The sequence below is a fragment of the Eubalaena glacialis genome, chromosome 3 (genome assembly GCF_028564815.1).
Source record: "Eubalaena glacialis isolate mEubGla1 chromosome 3, mEubGla1.1.hap2.+ XY, whole genome shotgun sequence".
NCBI lineage: Eukaryota > Metazoa > Chordata > Mammalia > Artiodactyla > Balaenidae > Eubalaena > Eubalaena glacialis.
Genome location: NC_083718.1, coordinates 38831476 through 38854490, shown reverse-complemented (window position 1 = coordinate 38854490; position 23015 = coordinate 38831476). Strand labels below are relative to the sequence as shown.

Genomic DNA, 23015 nt, shown 5'->3' with positions numbered 1-23015 from the left:
AGTTATTACTTTAAAATGTATATCTCAGAAATAACTAATTTTCTTGTCAACAGCATTATTATGAACTTTCATCAAATCTTTAACCGTGGTCATTTTTAAGTCTTTTGTCATTTACAGACAGTTCTGGGTGTACTCTGATGCTTTTGTAAATATGTTCCTATAAAAGGGTTTCATCTTCAGGAAATTCATGGAAAAGACTCTGACAAGTACAGGTTTCTGGTACCTGACTGTACTGCTGAACTGAATGAATAAGGATTTTCAGAACTCTAATGAAAAACTGATGAGCTCATAAAAGTGCTAAGAAAAGATCAAGATGAAAAAAAAAAATTAATTACATGGGACTGAGTGAACTGATGAGGATGAGTATAATTTTTGTGACTTTCTGTTTGAATTTAAAAAAAGAAAAAATCCCACAAGGACTCAGAGGCAAAGAATATACAAATCAATTTTCACTGCAAAGTAAAGGAGCTGTTACAGTGGAGGATTACTGGACTGAATGTCAATATTATGACATAGTATGAGTGTGTTTCATGTTTGGTAATTGCAATCATTGTTGCTTTTGTTGTGGTCATCCATGTACAATGCTTGGTGTCAGTCTATTTATCTCTTGTAAAAATAAAATACAGTGTGTGTGTGTGTGTGTGTGTGTGTGTGTGTGTGTAAAAAAATAAATAAATAAATAAAAATTAAAAAAAAAAAAAAAAAAACAGGGCTCAGGAAAAAAAAATTTGTTTTCAATACTCGAATCATATAGTAGAAAGAGCACCAGTGTGAAGGCAGCTTAGGGTTTGAATTCCAGGGCTTATGCTCTCTGGCCCTGGGCAGGTTACTTTTTTTTTTTTTAATTTCAGGTGTTGCAATATATTTTATTTTTTTTATTTTTGGCTGTGTTGGGTCTTCGTTTCTGTGCGAGGGCTTTCTCTAGTTGTGGCAAGTGGGGGCCACTCTTCATCGCGGTGCATGGGCCACTCTTCATCGCGGTGCATGGGCCTCTCACTATCGCGGCCTCTATTATTGCGGAGCACAGGCTCCAGACACGCAGGCTCAGTAGTTGTGGCTCATGGGTCTAGTTGCTTCACGGCATGTGGGATCTTCCCAGACCAGGGCTCGAACCCATGTCCCCTGCATTAGCAGGCAGACTCTCAACCACTGCACTACCAGGGAAGCCCAGGTTACTTTTGAACTGCAATCCCCATACTTGTAAAATGACATTAAAAACCACTCTTTCTGTGTGTTCTTAGAATTAATTAAGCAGGTTATGTGTGTAAAGGATCCTGGCACTTGAATGAGTTGTCAGAACCAAGGGCTGCTGGAGACGATGCTTCTGCCCTAGGTAATCTCCCCTTCTACTGGGCGGCAAGTAAACACAAGCACAGTAGTCAGTGCTCTGGAAGGAGTGAGTTCTGGTGCTGCAGAGCACAGAATCCTTTTTTTTTTTAATTTAATTTTTATTTTATATTGGAGTATAGTTGATTTACAATATTGTGTTAGTTTTAGGTGTACAGCAAAGTTATTCAGTTATACATATATCCATTCCTTTTCAGATTCTTTTCCCATGCAGGTTATTGCAGGATATGGAGTAGAGTTCCCTGTGCTATGCAGTAGGTCCTTGTTGATTACCTATTTTATATATAATCATGTGTATATGTTAATCCCAAACTCCTAATTTATCCCTCCCCCCCTTCCCCTTTGCAGAGCACAGAATCTTGGAAGGGAGAGTTCAGGCTTCTTGGAGGAGGTGCCATCCTTTCTAAGGATATGTAGAAGCTCCTGGGGTAGCAAGAGGGAGCAGTGTGTGTCAAAGTTTGAGAAATATAAGAAAATATGGCAAAACTAAGGTACAGGAATGGAACTCAGGTTTTGGGAAAGAAATGAGAGTTGATACTGGAAACCTACTGGGGCCAAACAGAAAAGGGCCTTGTTTGTCCTGTCAGAAGTTTGGATGTTTATCCTGAAGGCTGTGGGAAACCCTAAAGAACAGTGAGATGGACTTCTGGTTTAGAGACTCACTCGGACCTCCATGTGGAAGGCACTTGATTGGGTGCAGGGTGAATTGTAATCTAAGGGTCCCACTTAAGTTATAAAAGGTTGGACTGGATTTTGCAGATCCAAGAGGGAATGGGTGTGGCCTGGTGACCAGTTAGAAAAGGGAGGGCAGCAAGTGTGGGTGACAGTTTACAGCTGCATCTTTTTGTGAGATACAGAGCACAGTAGGAAGGGATTGGGGGTGGGGAGAGGATCTTACTTCATCTTCAGTGCTTTAGAGGGACCTGGTAGACAGGTCTGGGCCCAAGGTACAGATCTGGGCTTTTTGGGAGGACAGGTGTTTGAAGGCATGGGAGAGACTTAGGTTACCCACAAGAAGATCCAAAGAGTCATATGTCTGAGAGCTTTTTAAGTGGGTATATTGAGAATGTTTATAAGCTGAAAGAAAGTAGCCATCAGAGGAAGGGTGTGAAGATCTAGGAGAGGTAATGATTATTCATTTGTTTTCAAAAAGCTGAATACTTATTGTGTGCCTGGCCCTCTTCTAGGATCTGGGGTTCACACCATGTGTCATCTCTTCTGCAAGGACAGTTCAACTCATCCCCTCGTGAAGAGAAGTCAGATTATTCTTTGCATCCCATTCAGGTGTAGGAACTGTTCTGTCCCTCTGAAGGGACTTTACTTAGCCAGAGTAATAAGTTAGAAATCAAAAGAAATTAGAGCTGGAAGGGACCTTAAAGCCCACTGTACTTAATTTTGCCTAATATTTAACCTTGATTGTAAGAAAAATTTATTGCAGAGCCCATTCTCTTCAGAGTTCCTTCACTGAACTTTCTTTATGTTTTTCATCCAGTGGGTCTAGCTTGTAGATTTTGGCCTCCTCCTAAATTTGCTTCTTCATCCACATTACATTTTCCCCGCACTATGGCAGAAGCTCCTGGGTGGTTTTTCGGCCCCTGGACTCAGTTCCTCTAAGTCCATCTGCCTACTTGGGTTGAGTGACCTTCTAACATGAAAAGATACGCCTAAAATAATGCTGCTAATGACTTACCCACACAAAGTTAGTGCATACTAGCCGCCCAGTGTGTGCTCTGCACAGAGGCATGTAGTCTGAACTGTGCTCGGCCAAGCCTCCTGGGGCTCTTTGGCCCTGAGGAAGGGGAGCTTTTTGTGATCACTCCCTTTATCTAATTGGTCCTTCAGCAGCGGGGCACCTTTTTCTAATCAGCGGAGGCACCCTTACTCAGCCAGTGGTAGCCCCAGGGCTCATCACCTGTGGGATACAAGCCATGCTGTCTCCTAGGCTTGATTCGACCAACATCTCTATTTTCTGTCCCTTCTCACCCTTGGACCCCTGGCGTTTAGTTATCCCCACCTGCAGTATTTACAGTGCGCAGCAGGTGTCAGGCTTGAGTGTCTTTGCACCTCCTCCTCCAACTCTTCATAGCCTCATCTTTCTCGATTGTACTTCAGGGTTATCATGAAGCCGTCACTTAGATATAACTTTTTGCCTCCATAGGAACCTCTGTGCATAAAGGTTGTGGTTCTTTATCTCATGTGATTGAAATTTTGAGTTTATACATGTCCCTCCTTAATGAGGCTTTAAGGGCAGGAGTCATTTCTAATCCTTAGCACAGAGCAGATGCTTTTTTTGCTTTTTAGATGTTTTTTAATGATGATAAAATGTACGGTTTAAATCACTCATTTTAAAATAATTTTGCTTTAGGTTGTGACAGAAATAAAGTTTCCGGAAGTTGTGTTCCTGCAATAAGAAATAAAGATGTGACCTTCCAGTTGTGTAAAGCTCATGAATGCTGTGTCAGTGCGTCGGGGGCGCTAAGGAACCTGGAGCTAAATGGGCTAGTTCTGAGAGAGAGAGACTTAACTATGTTAACAAAGGTAAGCCTTCATTGTGTCCTGCCAACATTTGATAGTTGCTTTTGGGGCAAACTAAACAGTTAAAATTTTAAACTGTTCCTCCCCATTAAAGGGATTGAATAAATCGGCCACTTTGGTGCACCTGTGTCTTGCGAATTGTCCAATTGGAGATGGAGGTTTAGAAAGTGAGTTTCAGTCTTGTTTAAGCCTCTTCCCATCAGACTGGTCTCGTGATTTCCTATACACCATGTTACTTGCTGTCTACCTTTTCTTGGTGGTGCTCATGCCTGGATTATCTCCTGTACCTGCTCAGACCTTAGTCCGTTCTCATTTGTACCATGGAAGTTTGTCATGATGGATACTGTCAGAACTAATTTTACTTAAGTTTGTGTTAAGCTGCAAAGCACACATTTTGTATATTTTCTGTTTTTTGTGTTTGTTTATATTTTTATGGTTTCTCTTCAAGAAATATTATGAGAAGGGAAATAGCAAGATGTAAAGAGCAAAAAAGTCATCATTCTCTTTAAATTGTTAGAACATCTATCTGCAATCATAATTATAATGCACTGTGGTATGTGTTAAAATAGGAAATATATGTAACGTCCTGTAGGAGCAGCAAACTCAGTGGTGTTGGTGAGGGTGTGTCATGGAAGTAATCACAAAGCAGGTGACTGTTGGTTGGGGTCCTGAAACATTAGTGTGTGTTCCCTGTGTCCATTAGTGGTCTGGAGGGGTTAGGAAGCCTGCCTTTCAATTTGAGGGAACAGAGGGTTTGAGGTCCTCTCTCTTCTATTGCTGTAGTATACTGCATAGCAGCTAATAAAATACTGGGTTTATAGTTGACATTTAAATCGCTGTTGGATCATCAAGATTGGGATGTATCATTGGAAATGAAAATAGGAAGAGTCTTATGCTTTTTAGGTTTTTCTTTTTTTCCCTATGTCTCAGAAGGCTCTTTGACGGGGGACTTTTTATTCTCCCACACAATTCCATGAATACTTTTACCCTGGCACTTATTTTAATGGCATTTTCAATTTATAAATGTCTTTGGAACACATATTGTAAACTATTTGAGGGTAATGACCATGGCCATTGGTGGCACATCTTAAATGTGCATTGTGTTAATTTTTGAGTGTCATGTGGTCTACCATCAGTGCTTCCCTCTTTCACCCAGTTTTCTTCCTCATTTCCTTCTCCAAATTTGTCTCATTTTTCTACTTTCCCTTTTGCTTCTCTATTCTTGCTTTCTCTTTCCATTGCATCTGTCATTCTTCTTCTCCTTCTGACTTCATTATTATGGCCAACTGAAGCCTTTTCTAGTATGTTCTCTATCTTCCTTGCCTCTTTATTACCATCCACAAACTCTTACAGAATATTCTTGGTTGACTCCCTTACTTCCTAGCATACCCATGTACTTCATGATCACTTTAGAACATTGAAAAGGGTTGGAATTTTTAAAAATAGGTAATTATAATCAGTCTTCTTTCACCTCTGGCATAAGACTCTTCTTCCTCAATCTGACCATTCTCAAATCTAGAAGTACTCCAGCTCATTGGTCCTCCTTACCCCCATGTTTAGGCCAAAGAACTTGTGAAACCTTACCCCTGTTTAATACTTGAATTTATCAAAACATAAGAGAGCTAATTCTGCCTAAGGGCACCAAAGAAGAATAAAGATGCCACAGATAAACGTTTAGTCCAGATTTATAATGGACTCTAAGTGCCTAGTTGAGTGCTAACCATTAACTCACTTGAGCAACAGGGAGCTCATGACAGAAACTAACATGTTAATTGTATAGACACTTCATTTCACCATTCCTCAATGTAGCTGATAAACTGCATCCAGTTAGCTTAAATAACATGAGTGATTAATTTCCCTGTGTATATAAATTGGGAGTTTGTAAAGTTATCTTTTTCCCTTTGTACAACTACTGACTACCACCTCGCTTGGTCATGGCAATAGAAAATGATGACTAAGAAACACATTGTCTCAATATCAGTGGACATAATGTCCTAGTATTCTACAAAAATCTCTAAATTCTTAATCTAAAAGATATATCTGCCGATATCTTATATCCTTATCCTTTGTTAATATAAATATTCAATCTATGAACATCTCAGTTTCCTTACTTAGAATATGAGGTGGATAGATTTGCTAATATCTAGGGACCTTTCCAATTTTAATATTCCCTGGTTATAAGGGCTGAGCCAAATACAGTGGCTCCTTAATCATTAACCTCGCTCATAATGAAAGTTATCAGCAAGATCTACATGTAAGAGATCAAATATTCATATCCATATATATTGTAGCACATTGACTTTTACAGAACTCAAAGTAACACAACATAGTTACATTCGCAGACTTAAGGTCACTGTGGTATACTTTACAATTTTTCTTTTCCCTAGGAAGGAAATGCAGATCCCTGGGAAGGGATTTCTTTCTCTGCCTTTTAGTAATATAAGCCTTTTATTATCTCTTGGACCCTAAAAATGAGTAGGGTTTTGGCAGGTGGAGCTTAGGAGAGACCTTCCAGGTGGCAGGGACAACATGAGAAAGGGCAGAAGGAAGAATGGATTTTGAGAAGGACTTGATATCTTACATGATGAGAGCAGCGTTTCACAATCTCTGTCCTGCAGAACACTGGTTTTAGATGATGTTGATGTAGTTACGAGACAGAAGCATTTGGGAAGAGCCGTACTCTACATCCCGACATGAAATTCAAGTTTCACCTTGTTACGTTACATACTCTGAAAAGTTTTGGAGGAAGGAATTGATTTCATTTTTTTAATTCAGTCTTACTCACACTTACTTGACAAACCTATATTCAGCTGATGAGACTGTATTTTGTGAAAGGCCAATCGGAGAAATGCTGAGATGGAGCTTAGGATATTTCTGTGTTGGGACAGGCATGTGATTATTTTTCTTATAATTCTTTACTGTTTGTCCTAACAATTGTTACTTTGCAGGATTTTTTTTTTTTTTACATCTTTATTGGAGTATAATTGCTTTACAGTGTTGTGTTAGTTTCTGCTGTATAACAAAGTGAATCAGCTATATGTATACATATATCCCCAGGTTTCAGTTTTAAGCCTTCTGTTTTTACCTGAGTCATTGGGCCTCTTAGAAAGCTCAACAATTCTGGGGTCTTCATCTCTTTTGTAGTTTCCAGGAGCTCCTGACACTTACCACTATTTCCTCTTGATTCTTTTCCTCCGACTTCAAACTTCTTTCTTTTTTTTTATAAATTTATTTATTTATTTATTTTTGGCTGCGTTGGGTCTTCATTGCTGCATGCGGGCTTTCTCTAGTTGCAGCTAGCAGGGGCTACTCTTCGTTGCAGTGCACGGGCTTCTCATAGTCGTGGCTTCTCTTGTTGCAGAGCAGGGGCTCTGGGCACACAGGCTTCAGTAGTTGTGGCACATGGGCTCAGTAGTTGTGGCTTGCAGGCTCTAGAGCTCAGGCTCGGTAGTTGTGGCACATGGGCTTAGTTACTCCGTGGCATGTGGGAGCTTCCCAGACCAGGGCTCGAACCCGTGTCTCTTGCATTGGCAGGCGGATTCTTAACCACTGCGCCACCAGGGAAGCCCCGACTTCAAACTTCTTACGATTATGAGCTGATTGTTTTCTCAGCCTCTAGTGTCAAAACCAGCTACCTCGCTCATCTTCATTGTCTCAGTTACAAGGTGCAATATTTCCCACGTTTATATGTGTCAAAATATAAGTCAGGGGTTGATACATAGCATATGCTTAATAACAATTGTATTTCCTTTTTTTCTTTGTTCAAAGGTATCCAAACACTTGCCAAGTTCTTAAATTGAAAATAGAGTGATCTAATTTATTCAGTTCATCCAACCATCAATATTGAATATTTGTCTTTTTTCTTACACATATTTCTTGTATTCCAATCGTGACATTCTAGAGCACAGTGAGCACATGTATAACTTATTACTGCATTACTACCTTGGCTATTCCTTGACCAAAATTTACTTCTTACAACTGACAGCCTAATTAACCTACTAGAGTTTTTTTTTAATGTATGCATACAAACAATAAACACCAGTTGCATTGCTAATAACTGAATTTTTACATCTCTATGTACCCATGTATCCAACACCAGGTCAAGATATTATAAAATATTTCTAACACCCTACAAGGTTCTCTGTTACTTCTTTCTGTTCCATACTCCCCGAGGGCAACACCTAAACTGACCTCTATCACCATATATGACATATATGGAAACACACAGTGTGTATCCTTTGGTATCTGGCCTTTGGTTACATATCATTATATCAGTAGTTTATTCTTTTATTGTGTTTTCCTGAGTTTTTAAACCTAGACATTCATACAGTGTCAAAGTACCACTGATTTCTTAATATTATTATGCTGACCTCCATCTTCAGAGGCTTTCCACAGTCTTCCATCTGTCTTTCCACCTACTTTCTCTTCTGTCTAATTATGTTTCATTTAACCAACCTCAGTCAGCCTTTTCCCCATATTCCCCAACACGTAGCACTCCTGTGTTCAGCCAGTTTTGTTCCCTATTCCATAAACCCTCTGTGCCATTCCTGACACTGTGCCTGTTCCCTGTCCGGAAGGCCTGTTCCCTACCCTCTATATACTTGTTCAAGACTCAGTTTAAATGCTACCTGTTCTAAGAAGTCTTCTCAGAGGAAGCCAGTGCTTTTTGGAATCCTTCTTTAATGAAATCCCATAGCAAGTGTAATCTGTCCTCCCTGATCTGGTAATTAATTATCCATTGTTCCTATCATATAGTGTTTGTTTTTCTTATGTGCTGTTATTATTTATTGAAGCAGATTATAGTGACTTGAACCAGGAACTGGGTCATTTTCCTCTTCATTTTAGTGCAAGTTTCTGTGATACGAAGTTAAACTCCTTTTCCCTCACTTCCCATTCACCCTCAGCACTTGTTAAACATAAAGTACAAGTGAAACTTATTGGTTAATGGGTTTTTGTGGTCCTTGGTTCTGGTCCCTAGGTCTAAGCTGCACTTCTCTAGTGCTAATTTGACTGATTTCTTATTGTCACATAACTCAGGAATTAACTAAATCATTACAAATTTAGATACATATAAGATATTATAAGAAAACCAGTGGATGTCACAAGTTTAGGCCTGGGGGAGAGTGTTGTATGAGTCCTAGTTTGGTGGGGCTCACACTGCATGATCGCACCTTCCAGTATTCCATTGTAAGTAAGAAAGAGGTATGCAAATATATGCTTAATATTTAACAGTGTTGATAAAAAAAAGAGAGGAGAGAAAGGGACGACAGGTACTTTGAGGGCTTTTTGGAATTCATGAACAGTTATGATTGGATGGGGAAAAAGAAAAACCGAGGTCTAACCTCCCACAAGTGAGCTCAGGAAAGAGAGAAGGGCTCATCTGGTATGCAGGTAGAGAGGTTTGACCTACAGAAACTTAGAAAACCTCAACAATCTGAGCAGTGTTGGCAAGAGGCAAACTAAAGGGCTAATGAAAGTCTGCAAAAGTCTCACACAAAGAGCTTTGGCATGGTGTTCATCATGTAGCTAATCCTAACATGCAGACATTTATAAGAGTAAAGTCAGGTCTTTGCCAGAGTGGGTTCCTTATTTGGGCAACTGGGTCAAATGAAGAAAGGCAAATGTAGGCTGCCAGAGTAAATAAGGAGAGGAAAAACAAAATGAACGAGACCTATCATTCATCAGTGGTTTCCCCCCAATATTCTTAGCCTCCACCTTATCTCCATCTTACTGGTAACACAGGAACTAGACTGAACAATCAGGTAAAAGGTCTCTACAGAAACTGAGGTAATATAGAAAATAAGAAAATAAAACATAAAATTGTAAATTTTCTTTCTAGGGGTAATTGAGATGATAGTTGAATAATAACATAAGATCAGGTGAAATCTAAAGACATTTTAGAAAAGCTGGATAAAGTAAGAAAACATCTGTTCACTGGCATCTGAATGTTAGAGAGACACCAAGACATGTGGGCCAAGTTCTGGAGAGAAGGGAAACACAGACGCAAGCTTGACATTTGGTGCAGCTTTTCTCCTTGGGGCATTTGCTGATTCAAATCTTACAGCCTAGGAGCTGAAAAGCCAAGGAGTTCAAAAGACTCTGACCACAGAAGCCAAATGGCAAGAGCTCAAGCTAAAGGCAACAACTAATGGAATGACAAGCTAAGTGTATCTTTAGTCTCACAGGGCTGCAGGAACCATTACATTTAAAGCCTAACAAATACATGGGTAGTTGGGAACAGGGAGAATCCAAACGTTCACCTGGTAATCCCAAAGGGCAGCACCTGTAGAGGAAGGACAAGACAGAAATAGACCAGCCTTCACACAGACTGAAAAACAGCTTTGAAAGAGCTCAAACTGAGAATGGACTAAGGTTACCAGTCCCTCTAGTGACTGTCTGCCATGGGCAAAAGAAAATCTTTTCAAGAGAAAGATAACATCCAGAATGTGGAGGTATCTTTATAGTTTCCTAAAATAAGTTAAACCCAATTTTAATATAAAAAATAATTTGATATACCAGGAAAAAGACTAAATGATCAAAAGCTCAAAAAAAAAAAAACAAGAAGAAGAAAGAAAGAAGACAATATAAATAGACACAGAAGGACAAGAGTTACCAGACGTTGGTTAAAAAAAAACAAAACAACTATGATTAAACAAAGAAAATAGACACATGGCAAATAAGCGTATGAAAAGATGCTACACATTCCATGTCATCAGGGAATTTTAAATTAGAACAATAATGAGATACCACTACACACCTATTCAAATGGCTAAAATCAAAAAACTGAAATACCGAAGTTGGTGATGATGCAGAACAATTGGAATTCTCATTTGTTGCTAGCGGGATACTTGGCACTTTCTTACAAAACTAAACGTACTTTTACCATACAGTGATCTAGTAATCATGCTCTTTGGTATTTACCCATAGGAACTGAAAAGTTATGTCTGCATAAAAACCTGCACATGGATGTTTACAACAGTTTCTTTCATAATTGCCAAAACTTGAAATCAACCAAGATGTTTTTCAATAGGTGAATGGATAAACAAACTATGGTATATCCGTACAAAGGAATAGCATTCAGCAATAAAAAGAAAAGGCTATGAAGCCATGAAAAGACATGGAAGAAGCTTAAATGCATATTGCTAAGTGAAAAGAAGCCAATCTGCAAAGGCTACATGCATATTATATGATTGCAGCTATATGAAATTTAGGAAAAGGCAAAACTGTGGAGACAATCAAAAGATCAGTGGTTGCCAGAGGTTGTGGGGAGGGAGAAAAGGATGGGTGAAGCCCGGAATTTTAAAGGCAGAGAAACTCCTGTGTATGGTTCTGTAATGGTGGATACAGGTTATTGCACATTTGTCAAAAATCATATAATGTACAAAACAAAGAGTGAAGTCTAAAGTAAAGCATGGACATTAGTTAGTAATAATGTATCAATATTGGTTCATTAACTATAACAAATATATTATGCTAATGTAAGATGTTAATAATAGGGGAAACTGGGTTGAGAGGTAAGGAAGTATGAGAACTCTGTCCTTTCTGCTTAATTTTTCTGTAAACCAGAAACAGCTCCAAAATAGTCTATTAATTTAAAAAACAAATCTAGACCTGCATACAAAACTTGCATGTAAATCCAACCACAGCAGCATTATTCATAAGAGCCCCAAAGTGGAAATAACCCAAATGGCCATTTACTGTGAATGATCAATGAAACACAGTAATATCCACACCATGGAATATTATTCAGCCATAAAAAGAAATCAAGTACTGATACATGCTACAACATAGATGAACCTTGAAAACATGCTAAGTAATTGTATGATTCCATTTGTATGCAATGTCCAGACTAGGCAAATCTGTAGAGACAAAGTATATTAGTGGCTGCCTAGGGTTTGGAGAAGTGGGGGAGTGAGTGACTTATAGTAGATTATTTGGGGGGGGGGTGGATGAAAGTTTTACAATTGATTGTGGTGGTAGATGCATAACACATTAAATTGTACACTTTAAATAATATGGAAAGTAAATTATATCTCAATGAAACTATTATTTAAAATTATGATTTTACAGAAATTCAGTCCTTAACTCTATTATGTATCTATCTGTCTATCTATCTATCTATCTCTCTATCTATCCATCTATCTATCCCTCTATCTATCTCTCTATCTCTCTATCTATCTGTCTGTCTGTCTATCTGTCTATCTATCTGTGTATCTATCTATCTCTCTATCTCTCTGTCTGTCTATCTCTCTGTCTATATCTATCTATCTCTCTACCTATTTCTATCTATCTGCCTATCTATCTCTCTCTCTGTCTATCTCTCTATCTCTCTCTCTATCTATCTGTCTATCCCTCTGTTTATCTGTCTCTCTATCTATGTATCTATCTGTCCGTCTATATACCTATCTATCTATCTCTCTGTTTATCTCTCTATGTATCTATCTGTCTGTCTATCTAGCTGTCTATCTCTCTATCTCTCTATCTGTCTATGTATCATCTCTCTATGTATCTATCTATCTGTGTATCTATCTATCTATATCTACCTGTCTACCCATCTATCCTTATGTATAGAACAGTAACAATGGCTTATAAGTCACTTTTCTACATTATTTTATCCTTCCAAAACTCTTGAAAGGTCAATAGGCCATAGGAAAAGCACTGAGTTCACTGAAACACTTGAAGGTTGAATTAACTGTTTGTGATCACTCAATCAATAAATGGTGATGCAGGGAATTCCACACACATCTTCTCTGTCCTCCTTTCCTCCTTCCCTCCCTCCTACTTGCTGACTCTATTCCAGCCACATTATTTACTAATTCTTCCCTGAGGACACTGGCATCCTTCCTCTGGGCCTTGCAGAGGTTATTCCCATGATCTGGAATGCTTTTCCCTCAGATGTCTGACTCATCTGCCTCCCTCTAGACTGTTCAAATTCCACCTTCCCAGTAAGACTTATCCTGTCTACCGTTTAAGTTGAAAGCCTTGCTTCTCTCTACCTACAACCTCACCTCACCATATAATGCTTAACCTCCATAGTATTTATTACTGGCGAACCTACCAGATAATGTACATGGGTTTCTGTTCTCCCCTCCAACTGGAAGATAGGCTGCACAGACTCAGGAATTTTGCCATTATGAAACCTAGTGGAGGCCCAGCAGAACTCTAGGGTCAGCCAGAACTGGGCACAATTATAACTCCTGTGATTTGATATTTTAGTGGGTTAGCTCAGAGCCAAGCCAATTATTAAAGAGGATCTTTTCTGCTATTTTAAGCAGCATGGTACATTTGAGGTCAACTTAAATTTTCAATAATTACAGAGCAGGTATGAACTCTTCCTTTGTTTCTCCAGACACATGAACCTGGATGCCAAATCCATCCTCTCTGGGTGTAGTGGGAATGTATGAAGATGACTGGCCTAAGTCTCAATTGAATAAAAAGATGCCCCAAAAGACATTTCAACATTTTTGAAAAATTCAATCATAAAGTGTGGTTCCTTATCACACATCAGGGATTATCTAGCCTCCAGTGTAGTTTTTTTTTTTTTTTTTTTGCAGTAAAAATATGTCATTTTATATTTTAAATTTGCATTATGAAAATAAGTCTGTACACGAAGTAATACATATTTAATGAATATGAATCATGTAAATTTGGTCCTGGTATTTAAAGTTGGCTTTGGCTTTGAAGTATTTTTAAATTCATAGAAAATATTGAACTTCTAATAAAATAAATAAAACATTTTAATAATTGATATTAATAATCAACTTCAAAATTTCTTTGTCTGCATTTTCTGTTCAATTTTAAAAGAGAAGTCACTTTCAGTAGTGTTCCAAAGTGAGTGATTGATTGCACCTTCTATGATGTGAAAAAAGATACGATTGCCATTAGCTGTTCTTAAGTGCTGAACATAACTGAGAGAAATTGTAACAAGACACTCTCTGTCACTGGCAGGAAATCCATCTCTCTCCTTTGCGGGGGCAGTCCCGAGCTCATGTTTTAACGGACGCGAATGCAAACCGTGGTTCTCACGTGACTTTCTGAAGAGCCCCCGCAGCAGGCCCAGGTACCTTGAGTAGACTAAGTCTCACTTTATGGCAGTGGCATCAGATGGTGGCTACAGAAGGTTGCCGACGTCCCTGTGTGCGCTTACAGGCTCTGCAGACCGGGGGACGAAAGGACCAAGGAATTCTGACTGCCCTCAGGAATCCCAAGTGACTGGAGGGACACAGCGTCAGGGCCCCAGGCAGTGTCGCCCACTATTCAGGAGGTAGGCGGAGGTTCCGCAGCTTCATTTCGTCCAGTCCCTTCCAGTATTTAAAATTGTCAAGATGCTGCATTAACTCAGGCAGGTCTATAAAGGCATCCCAAGCAGCAAACATGTCTGTGATGAAATAGTCAATGAAAGAGATTTGGGATTTGGGGATGCTGCATGTATTTCTGTCAAAAACTGGCATCACCACAGGCAAGTCCTGTCGCTTCTCTTCATCAGTCTGAGAAAAACATTCTTCTGAGATACGTGCGGCCCACTCAATGCACTGCTCCAGGGGTCAGCAGGGATTGGACACATCAGCACACTTAATCAGTCAGGGTGAGTTACCCCAACTCTCCCTCCTCTAGACCTTAGTTCCTCCTGATTGTCACTCGTTACACTGAAAACAGATTTCAGGAGTCAGCACATGCAGCCATAATGTGTGCCTAATTCCACATCCCAGTCACTGGGACACAAAATTTTGGTGTCTTAAGTCTGGCTCACACATCACCACTCACATACGTCAGTTCTTCCTCTACAGCTGAGTCAGTGAGTAAAGACACATAAACAGAAGCAGATTAATATGAACAAGGTTTTATTGACATATATGTATGTACATAGAGCTGGGAAAGAGAAGGGCCCATTGAGGCAAATGCATAGGGGCAGAGGAAGCATCTGAAAACAGCAGTGGGCATCCTGCCAGTTCCAAGTCTAGGGAAAACTGGCCAGGAGCTTGGGTCCGCCAAGTTACCAGTCAAGCCAGGGATGGCACAGTGGATGATACAGCCAGCTCTCTTCCATTCTCCTAACTGGAGCTTCTCAAATCTGGTGTAGTTCTGAAGTGGGCTCATATGCTCCTCACCCTCCAGCACACACACACACACACACACACACACACACACACTCTTGCACACCCCTGAGGTGTGGTCCTCCGGCTTGCTGTAGGAAGAGAGGAGGTTAAGTTTCACTTAAAGGGGCTGAGCCGCTTTCCAGTGAGGCAAAGTCCATTCATGGTGACACACAGTTTGCAGAATAAGATCTGCTCTTCATTTGTTGAGTTTCTTAATAGAAGAAAGGAATTCGCTGGTGGCTCCTATGAAGCCCTGGGCAGGTTATGAGACTGCCAGACTCCTATGAGCACAGGCACAGCTGCCCTGACCAGGAGCCTCCAAACACAATGCTGGCTCGTCTAAGTCAGAGGGGTGTCCTGACTTGGGGACCCCAGTGTTCTTCCTGAGAGTAGAGGTTCCTCTCTAAATATGGATGGTGCTATCCCCCGTGGCACCACCTGGGTTTTGACTTGGGGGGGGGGGCCCAGGTGCTTTCTATGAATGTGGCACCAGAAGTGTATCCAGTCACAGCAGGTGTGGTGCTGTCCCCCATGCCCCCCCACCCCCCGTTCTCTGCACAGATGGGTTCCAAGTCTGATGGCAGTTATTGACACAGGGCCTCCCAGCACCGGTGAGATGTTGTGCCCTCCATCCACACCACCTGTGTATTGACCAGGTGGGTCTCAGTTGTAAGCGGGAATACCAGGTCCTCCAGTCATGGGCATGATGTTGTTCCCTCCTAGATGACCACCACCTGGATTGTGGGCAGGTGGGCCCCTTGTGCTTGGAAATAAGGTAGAACTAGAAGTGTGTTGAAACCCACGGGTGGTAGCCACACTTGCAACTCCAACAGATGTGGTGTGCTCTGTTAGAAGGTGGAAACTGACATGTCCCTTGACACAGATTTCTTCTCCTTGGTGATGGAACTTTTAAATGTAGATTTTCTACGTCCAGATGGGCCCTGTGTGCAGTGACGGCAAGTGGAAACACTAGGGCCTCCCATTGTGGGGATGGTGTTGTCCCCTGCCATCACCGTACCCCCTGTATTCAGCCCAGGTAGGCCCCAGGTATTTGGATTTAAGGTGGAATCAGGTATGTTCCCAAATGCTGGGATGGTGTCTGCCCCTCCTACTGCAGCAGCCTTGCCGTGGTCAGGTAGATGGCAGGTTGTCTGGCCCAAAGTAGGAACAGAAGCGGTGCTGGGTGCCCCACTTAGTCCTGCCCCAAAGTTAAGTGGTCTGGATGCCTCTGAATGAGTGAGGCCTGGGGCTGACACACCGACTCCAAGGCTCCCACCGGCCGTAGGGGCTGCAGGTCCCATGAACAGTGGGCCCGGTGTGGTGTCGGCAAAGAGCGAGCTACTGTCCCCAGTACTGGGCATCCTGGTGGCAACTCCAAAGCCAGTAGCAATGGATACAGCCCTGGGGAGAATGCCTGGGTTGTCACCAAAGGCTGGCTGCGTGTTGCTGGTGGTGGCGAATAGGGAAGCTGGCAAAGCTGACTGCATGATGCTGACTCGCGGTGGCTAGGCTGCAGGAGCAACTGGGACTTTATCTTGTGCTGAGGCTGCTGGGTTTCCCAATAGAAAATAATCGTTAGGCCTCTGCCCATCGTTGGCCCCCAGTTTGGCCTGAGACGGGAGACCTGGGTCCAAGGAAGCTTGAAGTGTTGGTCTTATCTGTTGACCACGTTGCAGGTAAATGCGTCGAGGCATGGGCTGAGGCATTGCTACTACTGGGTGGTGTGTTCCCAGAACTAGGAACAGCCCTGTGAAATGGCTATTAGTTCTGCCTGGAGACAGGGGCAGACTGGAAAATGACAGCCTGGGAAGGAGGTGTGGTGTCCATAGGTTCAGTGTCAGAGCTGCTGCCTGCTGAAGCACCGATGACGGCTGAAGCCGTAAATGGGGGCTGGGGAAAACAGGAGCCGAATGGAAAATGACAGCCTGGGAAGGAGGTGTGGTGTCCATAGGTTCAGTGTCAGAGCTGCTGCCTGCTGAAGCACCGATGACAGCCGAAGCCATAAATGGGGGACTGGGGAAAACAGGAGCCGAAGCTGTAAATGGGGGGCTGGGGAAAGCAGGACCTGAAGCCATAAATGGGGTGCTGGGGAAAACAGGAGCTGAAGCCGTAAATGGGTGGCTGGAGAAAACAGGAGCACCAGGGAGAGAGGCCCTCTGCTGCCCATCAGAGGTCCCAAATATGGGCTGAAGGTTGGTTTGGGGGCCAAAGGGATGGTTAAAAATTGGGGTGGTGCAGGGGACCATCGGCACAGGTGGGGTGATGGACACTGGTACCCCTGCAGGGTGCCTCTGCTCCACCCTGAAACCTGGGGGAGACCTGAAAATGATAGCTTGGGAAGGGGCAGTAGTGTCCATGTAGACACTAGGCTGCAAGGTCAAACTTCCAGATGCCGTGACCATGCTGGTGGAAGGGATTGCCATAGAAGTCATGGGCTGCCCAGTTAAAATAGGGGGATTGATGGTAGGGACTGGAAGAGGGGTAGGTAAGTATAAAGGAGGGGTAGAATCTACACAGATGGGTGTTGGGGGTTCTTTTTCATGAGACGGTGGCTGGACCTTCCTTATATTCTTGGGGATCTTTTTCCAGCGACACTGAATGTTCTTCTCCAAGGTGCCTGGGTTTTTGGCAGCAGCTAAGCACGGAAGCTTAAGAGGAGGGGGCAGCTCACCTCGATCCCATGTCAGTGCCTCGCTCCCCAACGGGGGCGACCTCAGCCCTGGCAGCGGCAGAAAAAGCGGCAGGGGAATCTTCCGCTTGCAGGGCCTACTGCTGGTAGATAGCAGGGAAGAGGAGCTTCTTGTTGGGATGCGTGAAGACTCTTCACGCTGCAGCTCCTTCCCAGACATCAGTGAGCCTGGTGATTTGGGCTGGTGGTCTTCACCCAGCACTTCTTTTGTTGGCCTCTCCAGCAGCAGGGAGCAGCAAGCGGTTGGGGCAGAGGACACCACGGCATGGGATGGGGACTTCACCTCCCTCTTCTCACCTCCTTCCCAGGCTGTCATTTTCCATTCTGCCGCTGTTTTCCCCAGCCCCCCTCTCCTCAGTGGGAGGTGACTGGATGGTACCGGCTTCCTGACGTTGACTCCCTGCTCAGGGCAGAAGGCAGGCGCTGGAGCAGCAGGGTGGTCCCGGTCAGATGTGGCAGCCTCCCAGGAGGGCAAAACCAGCGGGTGACAGCCCACCGGGGCCCCACGGCGGGGCGGGCGGCGGGGCCGGCGGCGGTGGCGGAGCCAGGTATGAAATTTGCATAGTAAATTGCCCATGTAGGACTGGTTGTGCGCCAAGCGATCTGAGAACAGAGTGTGAAACTGGGAGAGCTTCTCCTTAGCTTCACCTCCTCTCAAGGTCTAGCACGCACTGGACACTGGATGGCTCAGCCTGGCGCTTGTGACATGTCCATTTTACCTGTCACAGAGAAAGGGCGGGTGGGGCAGGGGGTGGGGCGGGGGGCGCATGCCTGCCCAGCCTGTGGAGAAACCCCGGCCCAAGGGCAAAGGGCGGGGCCCCAGAGCCTGACCCCTTCTGGACTTTCTAGTGGCTGGGACTTCTCGCTGTGGGTGGCAGGTGTTTGGCACCGGATGGGCCACCATGCGGAGACTGTTGGGGACTGTGGAAGCCTTCTCCTCCAGAGCTCACCCTGCCTGGGCACCGGCTCTGCAGGCCCCTCAGCCCTGCATATGTATCAGCCAGCCCTTCCCCCACAAGGGGCTCAGAGGCCAGAGCCTGCTCAGAGCTGAGTGCAGGAGGCACCCAGAGCTTGCCAGGCTGTGACCAGCCTCCTCCAGGGACCTCCCCAGCTTCTCTGCGATGCCTGGAGACTGGAGCACCTTCTCCAGGGCTGCTTAGCTGCCAGCATCACCATGAGCCAGGCGGCGAAATTTTCTGAGCAGGGGATGCAGAGCCCTGACCCGACTGGATGCTGCACCCCACGATGTCCCTTCCTGGCAGATAGGTTCTTTCTTCACTTCTTTCTCGAAATTTGGTAAAACAACATTTAAACCTTCAACTGTTCTTCAGGTTATACAGATGGTAGTGGCTTAGCTAGGATTCGAAGCAAGCCTGTGTGATTCCAGAGCTCGTACTCTGGACTGTGGCGCCTCCTTATCATATATGCTTCATGTGTTACTTTTTTTTTTTTCTTGTAGTCCTTATGGTACTTAGCCCTAAGTGCCATACGTGTAATGAACACATACACTGCCCTGTAGGAGGTCTTCTTTTGTTCAACTCATGAATTGGTCATCCACCACACTGGGTTCTAGTCTCAGAAAATACAGGTCAGGGAGCACCAGTTGTCAGCATAGCAGCATCCCACATTTCTAATTGAGGCTTGCAGCCCAGATTTTCCCTTTGGTCTAGTTTGAAGGATCCAGGTATGTAAAGCTTATATCCTAGACAAATCATGGGCTATCCAGAAAGAAATTCACCAGTTAATTATTCCAGTTTCTCTGGCCTTCCTGGAGTATATCCAGTAAGGCATCTCATTCATGTCTGGAAAGCAAATATATCATTTATTGCAACTTCATCGTGGAGCGATGTATTGGTTTAAAGTACGATCAACACAATTTGGTCATTGTGAGTATGCCAGCTGGGTCCACTGTTTACTACACATATGTAACTCTAGCGATTCTTGTGCCCAAGAGAGGAGACACACTCTTGGGTGTCTAGGGTGAGGGAAACATGTGTTGTTATTCAGGAGCTGGAAGCTTCAGCATGACAGGAAAGAATTGAAAAGTCCTGGTCTACACATCACTTTACCTTGTTTGAAACTTGTTTCTTTTGCTTGCTTCATTGGAGTGTTTTCTCTCTCCTGGGACTGACATTGTGTGTTATGTATCATGCATGTGACATGTAGAAGTTTCAGAACCCAGAGTCATATAGATCAGTAAAAATTTATTTATCTATCTTAGTTTAAAATCTATTGAAAATAACACTGGGCATAATTCATATATTCCAAAATTAGTTTGACCCTCTGCCCATGAGATTCTTTTTATGATATGTGACAGCTAATTTGGACTTCCATCCCCAATAAACTTTGAGGTTTGAGGACACAAAAGGTTTTGCTCAGACCTAAATTCTGTCTGAAAAAAAGGGGTAAATATTATAAGCCCTTTCTAACCTCTCCAGGAGCAGAAATGATTTACAGCTGTGGCATTGAACCATAATTCCTTGATCTCATTTGAGAAGAGTTCAGTAAGAAACAATGTCTTGATTTTTGTTTGTTTTGTTTGTTCCCTGTTTTCTTGTCTTGCTTACCAACAATCCATTGTAATTCATGAGTTAGTATGGCAGCAGGCTGAGTGTTCCCTGGAGCTCATTAAATGAACTTTTGTTCCTAAAATGATTTTTGTCTCCTTGTTTTCAGCCCCTCTTCTTTCCTCTGCCCTTTACTATAACCAGAGCTCAGCAAAAGCTGACTGGCTTTGTGCAGACCCTACTTAGGGTAGTCTTTTCTTAATTATTTTATTCATGGCTCCTCCATTTCATTGTTTGCCTTCTTGAAATGTGTTGAAATCTTTCTGTGGTTGATGACTTCCACAGTGTCTTGGCTTTTATTGGTTGCTTAATTTTGGTATTTCTGCAGTTTTATTTAAATATGGTTTCAGGAGGAACAGAAAGTAAATATGTTTCCTAGTCTGCCATCTTGAGCTGAAAATCCCTGTTGATTTTAGCATCCAATGTTCCCATGGAAAAAAACCCAACCTTGGCATTAATAGATGTAACACTCAAGATTTCAGCTTTTCTTGAGCAATCACTAAGGATTTAATATGTGGTCATTTCTAATGGGAAAATAATAACTATCTCATGGCATTGATTTGAGGATTAAATTAGATAATGAGTATGAAATTGCTTTGTAAGGTTTAAAAATCTAAAAAAATGCTTTTTGTTATTATTTGATTTGTTGCTATTTCAACTTTAGCTGACAGTTGTTTATGACCTTGCTTATGTGAGAAAATGCCTTCTGGTTTATTGTTTTGAAAGCCAGATTATATTTTTCAATAGCTCAATGGAAATGGCATCATTTGTGAAGGTTAAGGGTGAAGGCATAAATGTTTCTTGACACCTATCACTTTACAATGTTTTCAGGAACTAATTGACTCATGTATTCCTCTTCCAAATTTTGCTGAGGACCTCCTACCAGCCAGATGCCTTCCATCAGGTGTTGGAAAGCATCTTCTGGATTTTAAATGTCTTAGGCTTTGTGGGCCATATACAGTTTCTGTAACTTCTCCTCCCCTTTCTTCTTCAACAACCTTTCGAAACGTGAGAACCATTATTAGCTCACAGTCACACAGATCCAGGCTGAGCGCCTGATTTGATTTGTGGCCAGTATTTGCCGATCCCTGCTCTGCGTCCTCACTGAGGAGGAGGTGCATTTTTGAGTAAATCACTTCTTTGAATCAACTATTGGTCTTCTGGGGCTTGTCCTTATTCTCCTACAGTCTCTAATCAACATGGCATCCAGAGAGATCCTGTTAAAACATAAGTCAGATCATGTCACTCAAGTCTCTTCAGTGGCTTCTTCACAGGAAAAGCAAAGTCCTCAAAGTGCCTCCACAGCCCTAGAAATCTGGGCCTCTGTTTCCTCTCTGACTGTTTCCTTCTCCTCTCCACTTTGCTCCCTCTGTTTCCACACACTGACATCCTTTCTGCTCCTTGGATACTCCAAACCCACTCTTGCCTCATTGCCCTTCCATCTGACTGTTCCCTATGCTTGTACCATTCACTTCCCAGATGTGCACCTTGCTCCCTCTCACAACCTTAAGTTCCCTCTTAAATTTTATCTTCCCCAGAAAGCCCTCATTGATCACTTAGTTTCAGATCGCAGCCTCCTCCTACCAGCTAACAATCTCCATCTCCTTTCCTTGCTTGCTGTTTTTCTCCAGCACTTACCTGATATACTATTCTATCCATTTATTTAATTTTTATTTACATATTTATACTTAGGATTTTATATTTGCTTATTTACTTTTGTCTCCCCCCTCAGCTCAAGAGAGGGTATATTCATCTGTGTTAATCACTGCTGTGTTTCCTGAACATGCCTATAAATCATACTGAAGAATGGTGCCTGAAATTTGGTAAGGGATCAATAAATTTTCTTGGCTGAATGAAGAAATGTGTTCATAAATTAATGAACAAATCTTCGGGGCTTCTGAATTGAGGACTAATGGGAAGAGGAAGGCAAATGTTTGGGACAGTGTACTGCAAGAAGTAGTATTTGGAGTACTCTGATAGCTATCCTAATAGATAAGATTGTGTTCATTTAAGTAGTTTTAATGGGAGAGCTGGGAACTAGGGACACACAGCATCAAGGTTTTTATAATGCATTCTGTAGAGTTCTTTTTAAGTGTGTACAAATATCATTGAAAAGATATGCATACATATACACCTCTGTTACTTTATTTAGTGCTTTACAAGAGCCCCTCAAGGAAGGGGTAGTAGCAACTATCAGTATCTTTCCTTTATGATGAGCTTAATTTATTCAAAGTTACATCATAATTTATTTGTAACTGTGAAACTAGGCTTAGTTATTGAGTAGACCCTCCCTAGAAACCTATGAAATTAATAAAACCAACGAAAATTTGTTCAGTTTCCAATGATACACACACTACAGACTCAATTATGGGCCATCCAGTTTAATGAAGGGAAGAAGTGATTTAACAAATACAGAGCAAACAGAATATTAAGTTTTGTCCTCCATTAATATTAGTAACTGATAAAGTGGGCTCCAACGCCTTCAAGGTAGCTTGAGACCATCATCTCTGTGTCACGGGCAGGGGGATGTTCAGCCAGGATGTCTTTCTCTGTCACTGAGAAAAATTTCCATGATGTATAATGATACTTACTGAAACAGATATGGGGCATTTGGGTAATTAGGAATCCGTGAGCATATTTTTCCGGAAGCCTTGATTACAAAATGAAGACAGTAGATTTGGACACTTTCAGCTATGAAGAAGTTGTTTGGATATTCATCTTTATGCCGAATGAAATAAGCTTATTTCATCTCCGCAGCTTCCCATATACCATTTTCCAACC

The 23015-nt window shown here is 42.3% G+C and overlaps 1 long non-coding RNA gene across 4 annotated transcripts in view; it reads left to right on the top strand.

Moving 5' to 3' along the window:
- The window catches only part of LOC133087857 (uncharacterized), a 68917-nt gene that overhangs the window by 25555 nt on the left and 20347 nt on the right, over window positions 1-23015 (top strand). The window contains exons 6-8 of one of the 4 annotated variants that reach the window (XR_009700459.1): window positions 3713-3885; window positions 13831-13942; window positions 14032-14336. This is a non-coding gene — a long non-coding RNA (uncharacterized LOC133087857). Of the gene's footprint in view, window positions 1-3712; window positions 3886-3976; window positions 4229-13830; window positions 14337-23015 lie in introns of those variants that run through there. The other 3 variants (XR_009700457.1, XR_009700460.1, XR_009700458.1) reach the window with 3 other exon arrangements.